Source organism: Gavialis gangeticus, unplaced genomic scaffold, assembly GCF_001723915.1.
Source record: "Gavialis gangeticus isolate Ggan-Ray unplaced genomic scaffold, GavGan_comp1, whole genome shotgun sequence".
Taxonomy (NCBI): Eukaryota; Metazoa; Chordata; order Crocodylia; family Gavialidae; genus Gavialis; species Gavialis gangeticus.
The window spans coordinates 52132546-52150014 of NW_017729032.1; the positions used below are offsets into that span (position 1 = coordinate 52132546).

Below are 17469 nucleotides of genomic sequence, written 5' to 3' on the forward strand. Positions count from 1 at the left end.
ATATTTTCCAGGTACAAATGAGAAAATTCTTCAGTTGATATGTTCAGAAGATCATCTGTGATACTAATTTGTTTCACAGTCTTCAAGTGTTGCTTTCAATCAAGAATATTACTTCAGCACAACAACAAAATTGGGGGAGGTGAACATGTTCTCCTTATAGGTTGTCACAAAGATACCTATTGCAAGTAAAAATGTAACAAAATAGGATGGATAAAGACAGATAAAAACATGATATAGGGTAAACTTGTATTTAAGCCAAATATTCTCAATCAGGGTTCCAGGACATCCTTTAAACCTGCCATACAATATTAGCACTGTTAGGTGTGAAAACACCTACACATGATTCACAAGATAAACCAAGAGATTTCAATAGGAATCCAGAGTGTTAAAAACATTTGGACCTGTTGTAGCTCATCTGAATTCTTTGCAACAGGACTGCTCTACTGTTTTTCCACAGTTAAAAAAGGAGTGGAAGCTGATTGTTTCTAAGGCTGCTTTGAGTCAAATGAAGGGTGCCTTTAGTCTAGAGAGTTTGAGAACTACTTGTACAGGATGTGAGATGAAACAAGTGCCATGATAATTATAAAGCAAGATGAATCACTGTGTGGTAGCTACTGGTGGAGAATTACTGCCTTTTCTACAAACCAAAACCAAAGGCTAGGGAACTTTTAAATACTTAGGAACAATAATTGCCGAGGATAATCAAATAACTGAAGTAATCAAGGCAACATTTTACAGTGCTAATACATGCCTGTTGAGCATGGATAAAATAATGACATCAAAGAAAATCTAAAGAAACCTTAAAATCCAGCTTTATAGTACAATTGTTCAAACTTTCCTTTTGTATGGATGTGGATCCTAGATGCTGAAAAAGGCAAATGGAAAAGTCTGTAAGTCTCTGAAAACTAAATACTAAGGAAAAGATTTGGTGCAGTACAACAAAACAGAGTTTGAAGGAAAAGACATAAGGAACAGTGTGACAGGGCACCTTTGGTGCCTGCCACTTTAAGAGCAGCAAACAGGCAGCAGCCAGGTGACTGATGAGGGCAGCCATTTTGGCTCAGGGATATAAGCTGTGCTGTGGTTTTCTGCAGGAAGGAAGGAGGTAACATTAGGCTGAGAGGCTGCTCCAGGAATATCAGGAGGTAAGGGCAGGGGTTATGGGGTGGAGGTGACCCCTTGTCCTGGGTAAGATGCAAACTGCACTCTGCTGGGGAAGGGTGGTCTGGTGGGGCTCCTAGTGGTGTGGGAGTCCCCAGGAAATGCCAGGCCAGGTACCTCCCCGGTTAAAGGCAGGTCAGGGTGCCTTATAATCCCAGCCCTACATCCCTGGTGCTGTTCTAACAAGCAGGAGGAGCCCTGAGGCAGAGCTCAGGCCAGGTGAGGGACCTGGGGCCAAGCCCAGGCATCAGGAGAAATCCTGGGTACAGCAAGTAGTGAGAGACTCTGAGAGAGGGCTGGTGACTAGAGAGAGACATTGAGTAGAGCATGTGAGTGAGTAGAGGCCCATGAGTAGGCAAGTGAGGAGGCCCAGTGGGGGCATTGTGGCCTGGCAAGGACCCAGGAGCGAAGTAGACCAGCAGTTGTGGAATCACTCAGTCAATACGCAGGTGAGGGTAGTGGGAGATACCCAACAGACTGTGCCGGGGTTGACCAAGGTGTGGAGAGCTATGCCTGAAGCTGGGTGAAACCGGGCAGTATGAGTGTGGCCCAGGAGAGAGGGCAGTATGAAAGAATCTGGGTGAGAGCCAGTGGAGTCAATGGGACTGGGTGAGAGAGGGCTGGTGTGTGAGTCACCCTCCAGGACTGTAGAGCAGATCTACAACTGTGTGCCCAGTTTACTCCGGCCATATGATAGAGAGGTAACACACACAGTCTAATATCTATGAGGCATGGGACCCATGGAGGGGAGGTCGGAGAGGGTATTAAGGCCCTTGTCAGCAGGGCAGATAATAGGTAGCCTCCTGCCTTAGTAAGAACTCTCATATTTTCCCATCAAGGCATGGCAGGAGAGCGAAGCAAGTAGTTACCCCAGGAGCAGGGTGCTGGCAGACATCTGATGAGGAGGCCACCCTGTTACAAAGAGCTTGTGGACCTTTACAAAATACCTGATGTCTTGAGCAAGATAACAGCATAGAGAATGAAATTGGCAGGGCATGTTACGAGAACTGAGATAAGGCATACAAGGCAGATTTTGGAAGCTGAGGTGGAAGGTATCAGACCTTAAGGCAGGCCAAGGCAGAAATGGGAAGATAACATAAAATTTGATCTAGAAGGGATGGGTGAAGACGCAACAGGGTGAAAGGCACAAGATGGGAGGAGATGGAAGGTTTTAGTTAGCATGGTTATAGGACTAATATAATATGAGGCTTGTGAGACCAGCGAGAGAAAGAAAGCCAAGTCTTCTGTACATCACATTACCATCACAAACTTCTAGTTTTTTCCAAAGAAGTACCTCATTTCCAGATTTTTGGAAAATCTTTAGGATTTTTGAAAACAATGATCATATACTTAATCTGGAAACAAGATTTTCCTGATCATATGAAAATGTAACTTTACACTTAATTCTATTGGCAAAGGGAAGGAAAGAGAAGGAAAAGACAATCAAGTCAAGTTTCCTAGATAGCAGAGTGTTGAAACAAATAATTCTTATATTATTTGGAGACTCTAGCGAGATCGAATGAGTAAAAAAGTAGATATGAAAACAGTGAAATATAGGGAAACATTAATTTCACATTTATGTCACCAAGCTCACTACAAAGACTCAAAATGCAGTGACTAAAATAGGCTAGAGTCAAGTCTGTCAATCTGCAAGGATACCCAGAGGATCATCACATAGACGCCGATGCTCACACAATGGCAATTTCAAATCAGGGTCTTTGGCATGAAATATGTATTTCCCCTTTATAAGAAAATACAAAAAATTATTGAGAAAAATCCTGATGGCTCTTTCATATATATTGTACATTATAGTCCCTAATGGCTCCTTATTTCAGTAAGATAAGAAATGTTAAATACAGTTATTTAAAAAGAAAAAAAATTGCTGAAACAAAACAATAAATACAAAAAAATCACCAAAGAAGTCATGTTTCTCCATTTAGTTCCCATGCCAAATCTTCCAAAATCAACAGTGTGGTTTGGCTGAATGTTATCAATCACTGCTTGTCATGCATTTGTAAGACATGACTCACACACACTGCACTTCCTTCGGTGCTCAAGTCTAGCTCTGTACTCATATCTAATTAATGATATCACACATATTAATCTCAAACTAAAGTAGAACCCAGGCCTTGGAAAAAACACACATAACATCAACAACTAGATATGGTTCTTTCATAAGATCCTTTGATTTGATTGACCTTTGGAAGTTTTCCGAAGTTAGAAATGCTAGTCTACATTAAACTGTTACTGTAAACATTTGATTTTCTCACATAAATGCTACTGCTGCCTACCCATTTCAGAAAAGCCTCTAAGGAACCCGAAAGCTTAAGGGTATGGATATGCTTACAATTTACCATAGGATAAAATGGGAGGGACTCATTGAAAGAGGCCAAGATACTGGAGGTTAACTTCTACTTACCACAGGATAAGAGCAAGCCTATTGGCTGCTATTTGTTCTTATTTCCATACTCACAAACCCATTTCAAAAGCACCCAAGTGACTTTGTTTTTTAAGTCATGAAGTGTCTAGCTTAGTGACTCTCAACCTTTTCTGTACCAGGGCCCATTTGTAAACATCAATGTCCAGTCCTGACTCTCAGCCCCCTGGCCCTGCCAATGCCCCTCACTCCTGACCCACAGTTTCCTGGCCCTGCCAGTGCTCCTCACTCCCCACCCTTGCTGGTATCCCTCAGTTCCAACCTGCTGCCTTCAGCCCCCAAGTGAGTAGGGCTGGGGGTGGGTGTATGGGCCAAGGAGGGTGTGCAGCATGTGGGGGAGTTTTGCCCCCCGAAACTTGTGTGGGCATGGGGCTGCAGCCTGGCTGGACCAGCATGGGCAGAAGCTGCCTATGTGTCCCAATGGGTGGGTCCCAATGTGGGTGGGTGGAGCGGGGTAATGAGACTAGTTGCTGCCATTGCTGCTGCCATGAACCCCATGCCAGCTGCATCACCAGAAGCACAAGAAGTAATGGGAGGGAGGAGGCCCACACTGCCCTCACCTCTTCCTTCCAGCAGCCACTGGCTGCCAGCAACTAGTCTCACTGCCCTGCTCCACCCACCCATGCTGAGACCTACTGCTCCCCTCTGCCCATCCATGCCCTGCTCTCTCCTCCCCTAAATAGGCTGGAACACTGCCAGCTTGTAAGGGGAAACCAACAGTTTTCTGTGCTTTTCTGTGATTATTCATGACCCTTTCAAATATTCTTGTGACCCACTTTTTGAGTTGTGACTTACGGCTTCAGAAACACTGTTGTAGCTGACTTAAGTGCTAAAAATATTTTTACTTGCCAAATTTATATAAGAAGATTTTGAGTTTTAAATAGTTTTGCTATGATGACAGCACAGCATTCAAAAGGAATTACAGACCTTTATAGTTATTCTACAAATGATTTCTCCAAAGTGATATGGCATAAAATTTTGTTTGGCTTTGGATGTTCAACATGAGATTGAATCTACCATTTCAGTAAATGGCTAACTTTCCTTCTCAGCAGGACCATATTATGAAATGTGAAATGATTCTAACAGGAGTCAATTTTGATATATAAACACAAGAAGTGAAGGCCAACATTTTGAAATCTGAAAAATCCAGCCTAGGTGCCTAAAATTAAAGTTGCTGGATGTTCAAATGCATTGTGAACCAGCAGCTCCCATTTTCTTTATTAAGAAGATCCCATTAACTTCTATTTGGGAGTGGTCTATGCTTCTGATCATAAAGACTTTGTGTCTTGTGGGTGCCTAATGAAGGGAGAGTTAAAATTTGTGCTATAAGAACTGTGTGAGGATTCTGCTAAAGTACCAAGGGAAAAAGAATACTTTGGCCAACTCCTTTCCCTTTAGTTTTTTTAGGTCTGTTGACTATTCTTATTTTACAAGGTGTAAAAATCCCCAGATAAAAGCATTATATATATATGGAATGTATTATGCATACTGAAGTAAGTTAAGGATACATTTCTCACTCTTTTCTAGACCCCCAGATTATACACAACATATATTTTATTATATTACTTCAGGAAAAAAGTTTGATTTTTTTTCTGCATTTTGCACAGGAAAGAAGATATAATTTATTTTAACAATATTTTAAAGGAAAGCTGAGCTCTAGAAAGTTTGTTGGGATCTCCTAGGAGAATATGGGCTATATAACAATGCCTGTGGGTATTTGTTAGTTGTAACAACTCATTGTTTTGTCAGTGCCAGAGATACTTAATTACTGTAGTTTAAAAACAAAAAGTAAACTACTGCTGCACCTCAAGCATAAGTAAGCCAGCCACTGTAGATGAAATCCAATCTGGTCCTATCTACCCAGGTAGACTATAAACATCCATGCTATTTTGAATGTTATTGTAACGGATTTGTTTGTTTTAGACAGCTATTTATTACGAAAATGTTTGCTACTGAAGCAAGAGTAAATTGATAAGTTTAATACAGTAACTAATGAAAAAAAGCTGTACCACAATTTTGATTTCTGCAAATGGCTTTGAACTGACTTTGCTTTCCTAAATGTTTTATACCAAAAGTTTTTTAGGCACATAGTTCTTCTCAAACACAGAATAAAAATAGACATATGTCCTTGAGCCTTAAGCCCACATAAAATATTTACAAGGATGGCATGACAACCAATATGCTGCAGTCAGTGTAAGAATTTGGAATTCCCCTGATATCTTAAGGCCCTGTGAAGTGTTATCACACTATTTATACCAAGTGTTATAAATTCAATTCTTATGTTGAGGTATATGCATCCAAAGAAAATGCAGGTATTTAAAACAGTATTTTTACTATAAATCTTCATAAACAAAGGGATATTATTTTTCTCTATCTGTCAGCAGCAGCTTTGTTATTTCTTTGGTATGATTTACTTAATTTTCTTAAATATGACATTACTTGAACAGAATTAAATATTTTATTGCAATTAAGCTGAATTCCTATCTTTAGAATCAGTTGATATTAGGTTAAAATGCACTACATGGAAAATTAATGTAAAATGAAAGCAGTACTGTGAAATGTGTATTGCAGTTTTGTTCTTTCTGCTACAGTATGCAATCCAAGGGCTCTTCTGTGACATCCAAGATGGTCCATGATAGTGGAATGAAAACACAAAAGCCCAAATTCTAATGTGCCTGCTGTACATCTAACATTTAGGTAAAGCAAAGTCCTCATTTATATGACAAAGGTCAGAAGCCATTCCACCTTGCCTGTATTCTCCTATACTTCTAATAGGAAACTAGTATAAAACTGGTGCATGCCGAAATGTCCATTCTAGTTCACCCTGTGGAACTCACACGGGTCTTCCATTCATTTTAGTGGGATACACTTACATGCCTCCGGAGATGGATCCTCAGTTACTCTGAAAGCTTCATTTCAATGGGGAATTGTATCATTTACTAATATATTTGATTGGAATTCTACTTTTCTTAACTACAGAAGGCATATGCATCTTAGCAGGTCTTCTGACCTTAGCATCTACTTAACAAACTGTTCCTCCTTCATAAATATCCTAGCAGTTAGAAAACTTGTCCAGGACATGGAGGAACTTGGCCACTTGTAGCCTAATAGGGTTTGAACCCATACCGCCTATCGTCCTAGCAGGGAGCTTTAACTGCTAAGCTATGGGGCAGACATGGCTGAAAGCGCCTTATACCCCATCCATGAAGATGGTAAGCCATCAGAGAAGAAGCCTTGGGCCTAAAAGATCAATCAAGTGGGAGTCTCATTCTGTGGTCCAGGGAGAAGGGAACCCTGGGTTCTGACCCCTGTTCTCAAGCCTGTTTTATGCAGTTTGCCAAAAGACTCTAAGGGCACACCTACATGAGATGTGTTAATGCGCATTAGCCTAATTTAATGAGCATTATGGACACACCTCTAGGCTAATTGCCTAATTAGGTAAAGTGATTAGGTAAAGCACATTAACGCACGTGAAGACATGACTCAGCATTAATTTCAGTGCTGGGTTTATCCAGCCACTAGGAGAACATGGCAGTGCTGCTGGGACTTGGCACTAAATTTAATGCCAAGTCCCTGCACGTGTAGACATCTGCCAAAAATCACTGAATGCACATTAGCTTAATGGACATTAAATTTAGTCACACTTAAATGCATGTGTAGACGCTCCCTAATGCTAAATGAATCAGACATTGATGGCTGTCCAGAGCCAGCCCACTGTAATTAAGGGCAGTATTCTAGGCTGCATTTTAATAATGGTGGCAAAATCTGGCTCAATGGAATTTCATCAGTGCAAGCGAGAGGGAACTCTGGCTTGCAGTGTGCAAGGTGATCTGAAAACAAACAGATCATCATTATTAGTATGCCCATTCTACCCTACCTTTCTGCATAAGCTGGATGTGTAATGAGAGGTGCCAAGGAAGTATGATTTCAGGATCTGACAATGGAGAGAGGAGGCTGGTATCACATAGGCAGGATGGCTAGTGACAGATGGCAAGAGAATGCTGGGTATTGTGCACATCTGCATTTTCTTTCCTAAAAGAAAAATCCCAGATATTGAGGTTTGCTACATACACTCCACTGGGCTTTCTTTTCTTATCTCCGAACAGGTACACACTCCTGTACTGAATTCCTTAAGAACAGGCTCAGCAGGACAAACTTACTCACATTGGACTCTAAAAAATTTAAATGTGTTAGCACAATGTTGGCTGCTACACGATGCAAAGTTGAATGTGACTGTGTGACATAGTTACCTAAAAACTGTCTAAGTCTCACTCTGCTTCTTAGTAGCAAAGTAAATTTCTGCCAGCAGGAACTTGGATCCTTAAAGCATGGTCCCTGAGGGAGCTCAGATAAAGATGACTACTGCAACAAGCATACACTCTTCTTTGCACTTACTGAGAGAAATGAGGTCATAGTCCCAATTCTCTTGGTGTTTCTATTGCTTCTGGATCCCCTAGGTCTTGTGGTCTCAGGGCCTGATCCAACTTTTACCTAAGTTAATAGGAAATTGCCTTTGATTTCAACAGAGACAGGACTGTACCCAAGTCATGAGTACTACAGCTGAAGCTCCCCACTAAGCAGAGTCTCTGTGCAGGCAGTTCTTCATGTTGCACTTTGAAAGGTACTAGTAACCACAGGTTAACCTGGGTTTCCACAATACACAAAGCATATACTGTATATGCTTAACTGTGGTTCCTAAATTGTAGCCTATAAAATATTGTGTTTTACATGTTTCAGCTGAGTGATTGAAGAGCCATTTGTCACTAAATGCCATATTGTCAAGATACTTTCTTGTACAATCATACAGAAAGCAATAAATAAGTTATAACTTAACACATATTTAAGCAAAGAGGAGAGCATATAGTTTTTCACAATAAAATGCCATCCAGTTTGAAGTAGGTTGGTAATATCTCCATCAGAGCTGCCTATTCTAAAAGCCCAAAGTTAATTATGAACTCCCTGTACTCCAGAGGCCTCATACAGACATTCAGTTTCTCCTGGAAGAGTTGTTGCTTTCCCAAGATAAACCATGACAGTGTGGAGTTCAGACTTTTTCTCCCAGAATAAAAATGGCTGCTCTGAGAGGAAAATTAACCTGGGTAACAACCAGGGTTAAATCCATTCCCAGGAGAGTTTCTCCTGACTGTAAGTGTCTTCACATGCCATGCTCCTCCAGCACGCCTTGCCACTCTGGCCCAAGCAAACAGTGTCTCAGTTCCTGGATTCTGCAACTCCAGTAGGGAGCAGAACACCCCCCCCTCCCCCCTTCATAGTCCCCATATTGTGCTACAGGGAAATGTAAGCTGACCATGGGCAGTCTGAGGCAGCCAATCAGGCTGCTTTATGCACTGCTGTCACCTGTCACCATGGAGACTAAGAGAGCCTGCAGAGCATGCTGAGATGTGTGCACAGTTCCTCCCCCGCCCCCTCTTAGCTGCTCAGCATCAGCACTGCAAGTTCTCCACTCTTCAGGGCCTCAGCATTCAAATGTCTGTACATGTGGCTCTGGATAAGTTTCTCTACCAAACCTGAGAGAATTCTTCCAGATTATTTGAATGTATGTATGCAGCCAGAGCTGACTGGACACTGAGTAGAGTAAAGGCTACACCTTCTCCAAGGGTGGCACACTTGCAACACACTCTATAGGCTCTGGCAGCAGTATGCCTCCTAGTACTCAAACTGGCACAGATTTAAACTGATCCTTAAAAGCATGATTGAACTTTAGTCTAAACTATATATTGCCTGTAATATGTATATTAAATACAACAGTGCAGGGAAGACAGGAAAACAAGAATTCCATTCCATAATAAAAATTAAAAAGTTTCACTATTCATTTCTGTTCAGCATGAGAATTAAAAATAGATCATTCCATTTTTGTTTTACACAAAAACAAAGAGAGAAAGAGACATAGATCTACTAGCCAACAGCCCAGGGATTTAGATACTCACCTACAAAGCAGAAAATCCAGGTTCATATGCCTTCTCTGGGTTTCAACTGAGTCTCCCAGATTAGTCTCTAAATATAGGGGTCAAATTCAAATTGGTGATGTCGGCACCTAAGCAAAACTCAAGTGAAATTTAGCTGTCTCTATTTTGGACTACATTGTTTCCTAGGCATTTACATTAAGGCTTGTGAGCACAGACAGAAGCCATCCAATTTGACTACCTAAGGCCGTGTGTAGACAAAACAAAGGGCATGTGTGCATGAGACTTTAAAGTAGGCTAAATGCTTTTGTACTGCTTTAATGTTGTTGGTATTTGCACATCTCAGCAGCGTATTGCACATTAATTGCAGCCGCTGTAGCAAATTTGGTGGCGTAATGTACCTTAAATGACTTGGTGTGCAGCAAACTAAAACTACTCCAAGGAGTTTTAGTTTGCTGCCCTACCAGCTGCAGAGTGAAACACTGGGCTCTGTGCAGCTCAGGGGCTCTGCAGGAAGCCCTGTAGGCAACCTGGCAGCAGCCTGGCAAGGCAGGCTCTGCCCAAGACAGGAAAAAAAAAAAGCAGTGAGCCTGAACTCCCCACTCTCCCTGCTTGCATGAGTTGTGTGGGGTGCTTCCCTCCATGGCTGCTGTGCCTCCTGGGACCACTGGAGCCAGGTGCCTGCAGGCAGGTGCTGCCGGGGGGGGGGGTACTACCATGGAGGGAAGCACCAACTGCCCCGAAGCCCAGGGATCATTCTGCCCACTGGCAGCTCGCCCTCCCCTCTCTGCCACCGGAGAGGCAGGTAAGTTGGGTGTGTGGATGACAGGGGGTGTTAATTGGCCTGAAATTGAAGCGGTATTTTTAAAAACCCACCGCTTCAATTTAGGGCCCCCATTTCGTCTATGCACACCCTAAGTCTCTAATCCTGAATGGTCTTGAAGAGGTGCCTAAGTTTCCCTGTTTATTGTATGGGAATCCTAAGCACCTAAACCTGTTCAAATTGAACCCTCCTGGGCAAGGTGCCTACGTTGTGGATATCTCTACAACTAAAGATGCTGAAGAAGCAGTTTAAATCTATTTCTGGATTAATGTTTTTTCTGAGATGGAGAATCTTCCCCTCCCAACACCCTGACCCTAGAAATTCTGTCCCTTAACGGAAAAAACAATACATTTTGACAAGTCATCATTTTCTGGTGAAAAATGTTTCACCAAAAAATTCCTTACCAGTTCTACTTGTAGTTGTGGTTGTTTAATTAGGCATTTTCAGCAATAGTCATTGTTTCAGATCTTTTATGCTAAGGCTGTTAGGGTGCCTACAGATGTTAGGTCTAACAAATGGCACTTTATACAAAAAGGATTTATACTGCCTGCTACATAAACTCAACCCTGAGTTATCAAAATGAGATGCCACTCAGAGGAGATTATGAAAATGCTTAAAATATGATAATGCTGCTCTCAAAGGCTTTGTCTACAGTGGTCACTATGACCAGCCTCAAAGTCCTCCTCAAATAGATACTTGCTGACCATCTACACTGTAAACCTTTACTTTTGACCTTCAGTGGGAGTCCATCTAGATCCTAGAAGCTGAGCTGAACTTCCATGGATGATGCCCACACTGCTACCACTCACTTTGTAGCCCACTCCTTTCTGCAATGCTCAATGCTCATGCTTCAAGGCTTAAGCCTTGCAGCATAGGACATGAAAGTTTTAAGTGAAAGTTGAGATTCTTGGAACAAATCAGTAGTTTGCAAAAAGTGTTACCACACTGCATTGTCACGTGCTGCCTGAATCCAAGCACTGATTTTTGTAAAGCAGGGGCTGTCAATATTTTTCCATTTACAGTAGCATTAGCACTGCTTATTAGGAGCCTGATGGCTTAACCAAATTCACATTAAAAGGTGCATGCCCATACAGGGCTACAAGTGCACATACTTCAGCGTAAGTCCTAGAAAAATGGGGGTGAGGGAGAAGGAGGATCATCCCAGGGTTTAGCTCTAATAGATGAGGGATTAAGACATTTGGTAAAGAAACCAGAAACCTAAGTTCTGGGACCCCCTCCCCCAGAGAACGTTTGACCTTGCATCTGTATCACTTACTAGCACAGTGCTCTGTCATTGGCAAGCCCTCAATTTGAAAATAATCTCTACCGTGGGACCTGAGGTGATTTATGAGTCTAATCCTTGAGCCACAGATCTATCTGCAGAATTTTCAGGTCTTTCCATTGGGGAGAGTAGGCTATAGACAAGTATTCCTCTCCTTTTCCTTGCTCCACTCTCTCTTTGCTTTGAGGGCAAAACATTACCTCAGAATGGGCTGCCACTTAGTTGAGGTTGCAGTGCCATTGGAGTTAGTTAGCAGCCAGCTCCTCCCAACTCTTGATGTCAGTATCTATTTTCTTGTAGTGTGCTTTCAATGTTTCTTGCCCCTGCTCCTTGTTGGAGTTTCCTCTGGTTACCCTGAGGCCATAACTAAGCAGGCCATACCTAAGCTGGGAGTACAGCACTTGTTTTGGGGGTCAAAAGTTAGGCGTCTGCATACAATGTTCAGTCCAGTGAAATTGGTGCTCGATGATCACTGATTCAATGCTGGTAACACTAGTTTCATGGGCAGAGGTAGCTAACTAGGTAAGGGAAGCTCTTGACTCCCTCCAGGTAGACTTCCGTCAATGGTAATTTGGGGAGGGGGTCAAACTCATGGCCTAGGGCAGGCTGACAGAACACTTCAGTCTTCCTGATGTTGAGAGAGTGGCCCAAAGTTTGGTAGCGTTCTCTGAAAAGATCCAGCATGATTTGGAGATTTTCCTTAGTGTAAGCAAGGATGGTGCAGTTGCCAGCATACTGACAGTCAAGGGTGGTTGTTTTGAGTACTTTGGTTTTTCAGTGAAAATGTCCCAGGTTAAAGAGCTCTCCATCCATTCGGTATTCAATGTCAATTCCAAAAGGTTCTTAATGAGAACCAGGATGACTGTCAAAAATGGAGATCAAAATTGGGGCAATTACTCATCCTTGCTTGACCCCAGTTCAGATAATGAATGAATATGTCACCAATCCACTGCAAATAATGGTCACAGTCATCTGGTTAAGGAAAAGCCTCAGAACTTTGATATATTTTTAAGGGCATCCAAATCTGGCAGTACTTTCAACAAGGTTTCGTGATTGTTGGAATTAAAGGCCTTTTGAGGTCAATACAGGCCATATACAGGTCCCAATTTTATTCCCAACACATTTCTTGGACTAAGCTGGCCGCAAAGGTCATGTCAATTGACCTGTGGGTGGTCTGAAACCACATTGAGATTTCAGTAGGACTTCTTCAGCAAGAGATAAAAGCTAGATACATTGTCTTTGAGGAGTGCCAAGCCATCCTGCAATTGCAGGAAAGTGGGACCATGGGAAGGTGGGCCATAGATGGCTTTTATTGCCTGGAAAAAGCTATGCATGTCATGTGTGTCAGTACAGAGCTGAATCTCCTTTGCTTTATCTTGCCACCACTGATTTTTGATTTCCAGGATCCCACTTTGAGTTTTAGCTTTGATGAGGTGATACATCTCTTTCCTCTGCTGAGAGGCGGTATCATCTTTCCAAACCACATGAGCCCTTCTCTTCTGGTTGAGGAGGGCTTGGATCTTAGTGTTGTTCTCATTGAACCAGTCTTTGTGTCAACAGGTGCTATAGCCAATAGATTCAGCACAGGCCACATGGATGGCAGTTCTAAACCCCTTCCAGAGTTCTTCAATGTTGTCTTATTTTGTGACAGGGCACAGAACTTTTCATGGAGACACTGTTGGAGATCCTTACAGACCTTCAGATCTTCAAGAGATTTGGTGTTGAGAGTCCTTTACATTGCTTTTGGCTGTTTTTGGTATTTCAGATCAAGCCAGATGATCATAATGGATCTGACAAGCCAGTGATCTGTCAGCAGTCATCAGTTCCTCACATGGTTCATGTGATACAGATGTTCATTCAATCATGGACTCTAATGATAACATATTTGAGGAGGTGCTAGTTCTTAGAGTGAGGGTATCCCCATGTGGTCTTATGTTTGTCACTCTGTACTGTATGCACTGATGATGGTGGAATACTGGTTATTGCAGATCTTCCGCTGGAGGGTCATACGATGTTGTAGTGGGCTCCAACTCTCCTGTCTACACCAGCATTCAGTCATACTGGGCGCATCTACATGAGACGCTTATTGCCCATCGGCCTAATAACACTGTGCAGTAGCGTGCCATGGCAAAAACCATGCTAATAGCCTACTGTGCAGTGTTATTAGGCTAATGTGTAGTAAGTATCACTAAATAACCATGTGCTGGTGCTACAGTGCAGTAACTTTAGTTATTACTTTATTAAGGAAGTACTAAAATAAATGCACAGCATCTAAGGTGCATTAATAAACATGTAGAAACACCCACTGAGCCCAAATGGCAGCAGCTAAGATTGTGGGGGAAAAAAAAATTTTCATTCTTCCTTTCCAAAGCAGGGTGCATGTATTATTTAGGGGCATGTGGTATACAAGGGACTACAGTTGTTGGCACTGGATTTATGACCCAGATACCTTGTTCTGGGTGGAACCCAATCCTCAGACTGGCCACTACCTTTCTGTTTGATAACAGGCAAATTTATTGATACTAGATAATAGAAAAGGATATTATAAGCAATTCTATAACTACCAATCTTAGGGCTGTCATCAGAGTCAAGATGCATCTGGCCAGGACACAAGCTTCACTCTGAGGTTCTCTCTTGAATGTCAGATGTCAGCAGCCTGGAGGTCGGAGGTGGGGTGGATGAAATGGGCTGGTGGTATGCCTTCTGTCCATGGTGGCCTTGGGGACCCCTCTTGGGGGCGGGGGCCCTTTGTTGCTCTAAAGTCTCTGCTTTTGTATTCTTTTCCCCTCCTGATGACTCTTCAAACATGGCTATTGCTGATTGGTCTTTCTGTGGTTGTCATATTGTCCACATTGTCCTATCAACATATTACTTTATTTCACAACCGCATCACATGCACACATCCTAATTTGGGCTTTCTGGGTCTTCTCTTAATTTGGTCTGTTCCCCAAAACCAGAACTGTTAGGCCCCCCACTCTCTTGGGCCTTGTGAGCTGGTGCCACCTTATCTCATGTTATGGAACTGTTTAGTATACGCCCACAATTTCCCAGACTATGTGTTACACACCTTAAAGGCTATGAGAACTGTGGGACTGTGTGACCAGGCCTTTAGAAATCAATTAACCTTTGCTGCCACCCTGGACTATTGTCCTAATGCATATATATATTACCTATAAGCAAATTCCCAAAAGCAAACCTCTAAATACTATTTTTCTAGCCATCAACGGTATCTTCCTTTTCTGAAGTCTGATGTTAATTAATCATGGGCTTCTGGTGGACTACAATTTCATAATTTTAGTGCATGTATGCATCTGGAATAGCCATCCCTATGTACCTGCGTATGTGACTAGCCAGTACATAGTCTATTGTGCATGCTTAATCTATGTTCACACACTTACACATCCAGACTGTAGGGGAAATAGAATCAATACCTGTGTGTAAGCATAAAAAATGCCACTTACAGATAGAAAGTTAACATTTAGAAGCATAAAGGGAAATAGAATTCCATCCCAAATGGTTTTATGTCATTTCTCTCAGGTAAGCTATGAACCTGCAGACCAACCTCTGTAGGCTTTATGGAACTGGAAAGGTGATTGCCATCATCCCTAGCCAGTCATTCTGCCTTGTACAGAGAGAGCTGGAAATCCAGGTCACAAGAAGCAATATCTAATTGTGTAGGTATAGTTGCCCTAAAGGGAAATCTAAACTCTGAATAACTTAGCAGGCTCTATTTCATATGCCTAAGAGGAACAGCTGAACACTTTTACTAGCCACTGAAAGTACATGAACAGCAAATAACCAGTAATTGATAGAATAAATATTCTTACACTAAATATAATGAGGAGTGAAGGTACAAAATGCACAGCAGATGCTTAATCTGTGTAACTAAATGTATGGGTCCCAGCGGTCACATTTGGGGGTTGCCAATTTGCTTTTCTTAGAACTGGCAGACTCTTCAGATTCTCAAGAGGATGGAGAAAGAAGAAAAGAACAAGAACTTCACATAAATTAACTGTAGATGCACTTGAATATCTGGTTCTGCAGAATATGTTAGTAGTAACTTGTCTAAAGCAGGAATGGCATGAGAAAGAATAAATTAATTTGATATATTCTATATTCTAAGCTAGCTCTGAAGGAACAGAGCGCACAGTGCTGCTGCAACAGCGTTTTGCAAGATGGGAGTCCATCCAAAAGAAGGGATGCTCAGGATTAAAGATCAAGGCTAAGTACAGATGTTCAAAAAGACTGAGGCAAAAGTGATGTAATTTTGTGCTTTATTCTATGTGCCCTAGTTTATGTTGGGAGCAAATAAAACAAACATTTGGCTTTCAGGGAGGTTAGGTAGGGGCACACAGACTGATAGCACTAGCTGAGCCAGCAGGTTGGGGGAGCTCCCACACACCTCTCAGCAGGCTGCCAGAACATGCCAAGCCCATCTGAGCTGCTAGCTACCCCTGACTGGCCAGTGCAGTCCCTCTTCCCAGCTCCAGCTCCCACCAGCAGCTGACTGCTCATGGCCAGCTGGTCTGGGCAGTTGGGTGGGAGGGAGGCCCACATGGCATGGGCCTCCACTCCTCCCTTCCCCCAGTCACCACTGACAGCTGGCTGCTGGTGAGAGGGGTGGGGCTGGGCTAGACCAGGCAGTGAGGGGGCTTGGGTCTGGAGAAGCCAGGTCCATAAGGCGGGGGCCAGGGGGATGGAACTGGGGAGAGGAGCCATGCTGGCTAGTGGACCTGGCACCCCCAGGCCTAAGCCAGCATAGTTGGGGAAGCCCACATGGTGGGGATCTCCACTGCCTCCCTCCCCTCCACCACCATTGACATCTGGCCACTGGTGGAAAGAGACAGGGCTTAGGGGACATGCTGGCCAAACAGGTACGGAAGTGAGGGGGAGAAGCCCTGACCATGTGGGACCCCCTAGATGTGATGACTTGGATCTGCAGAGGCCAGATCCACGCAGTGGAAGACTCTGTCTTCCCCTCCCCACCTGCTGCTGTTGACAGCCAGCTGTTCATAGAGGGCTGGGCTCAGGAGAAGAGCCATGCTGGCTAGCCAGGAGTAGCACAGCAGGTGAAAAAGTTTTTGGCTACTCCAACATTTACTTGCAGGGCTGCAGTGGCTGAGGGCTCACCCAAATTGCCTGACCCCTCTTCTGTTCTTGAGCTGAGCTGGCAAGCAGCCAGCTCTACCTGCCCGGTCAACTGAGGGCCCAATCCCAGCCAGCAACACCTGTGGAGTGAGCTGTAGGCCTACCCAGCCATTTCAGCAGAAGCCTGAGCTTAGAGTTACCAGATTTCCAGTTCCAAAAAAGAGGACACCTGTTGTGGGAAGGGGACAGGGGATGGGGGATGACACACACAGTTTCTAACTGTTCCAGTAAATAACAAGTGCCTCATAAATTAAATGTAAAACAAAAATAAAGCCACAGCCCACCCAAGCCCTGCCAGTGCCCCTAACTCCCAACCCACACTTCCCCATCACTCTTGTCCCTGCTGGTATCCCTCATTCCTGACCTGCACACCCATAGCCCTTCCAGTGCCCCACACCTCCCAACCCACAGTACCCCAACCCTTGAGCTATGCTGGTGCCTCTCACACCCAACCCTCATCCCCTCCCCCATCCCTGCCGGTGCCACACACTCCTGACCCACAGCCCCCTGACCCCCTATAGTGCTCCTCACTCCCAAGCTACAGCCCCCACAGCCCTGCTGGTGTCCCTCTCACTCCAAACCTACAGCCCAATGCTCCAAACCTACAGCCCTGCTGGAGGGGGCCCCCAGCTGTCCCTGTCCTGACCAGGCTGAAGCATGACAGGTCTGGTGGCTCTGTCTCTTGTGGGCAGTG

The 17469-nt window shown here is 43.5% G+C and overlaps 1 protein-coding gene and 1 long non-coding RNA gene across 3 annotated transcripts in view; both read right to left on the reverse strand.

The window, feature by feature from the left end:
* The window catches only part of LOC109302729, an 18935-nt gene extending 5403 nt beyond the window's left edge, over window positions 1-13532 (reverse strand). The window contains exons 1-2 of the long non-coding RNA XR_002098907.1: window positions 13284-13532; window positions 4394-4395 (exon numbers count right to left, since the gene is read on the reverse strand). This is a non-coding gene — a long non-coding RNA (uncharacterized LOC109302729). The remainder of the gene's footprint in view (window positions 1-4393; window positions 4396-13283) is intronic.
* Window positions 1-17469, reverse strand: part of STARD13 (StAR related lipid transfer domain containing 13) — a 591561-nt gene that overhangs the window by 432516 nt on the left and 141576 nt on the right. The gene's annotated exons all lie outside the window — the stretch shown is intronic.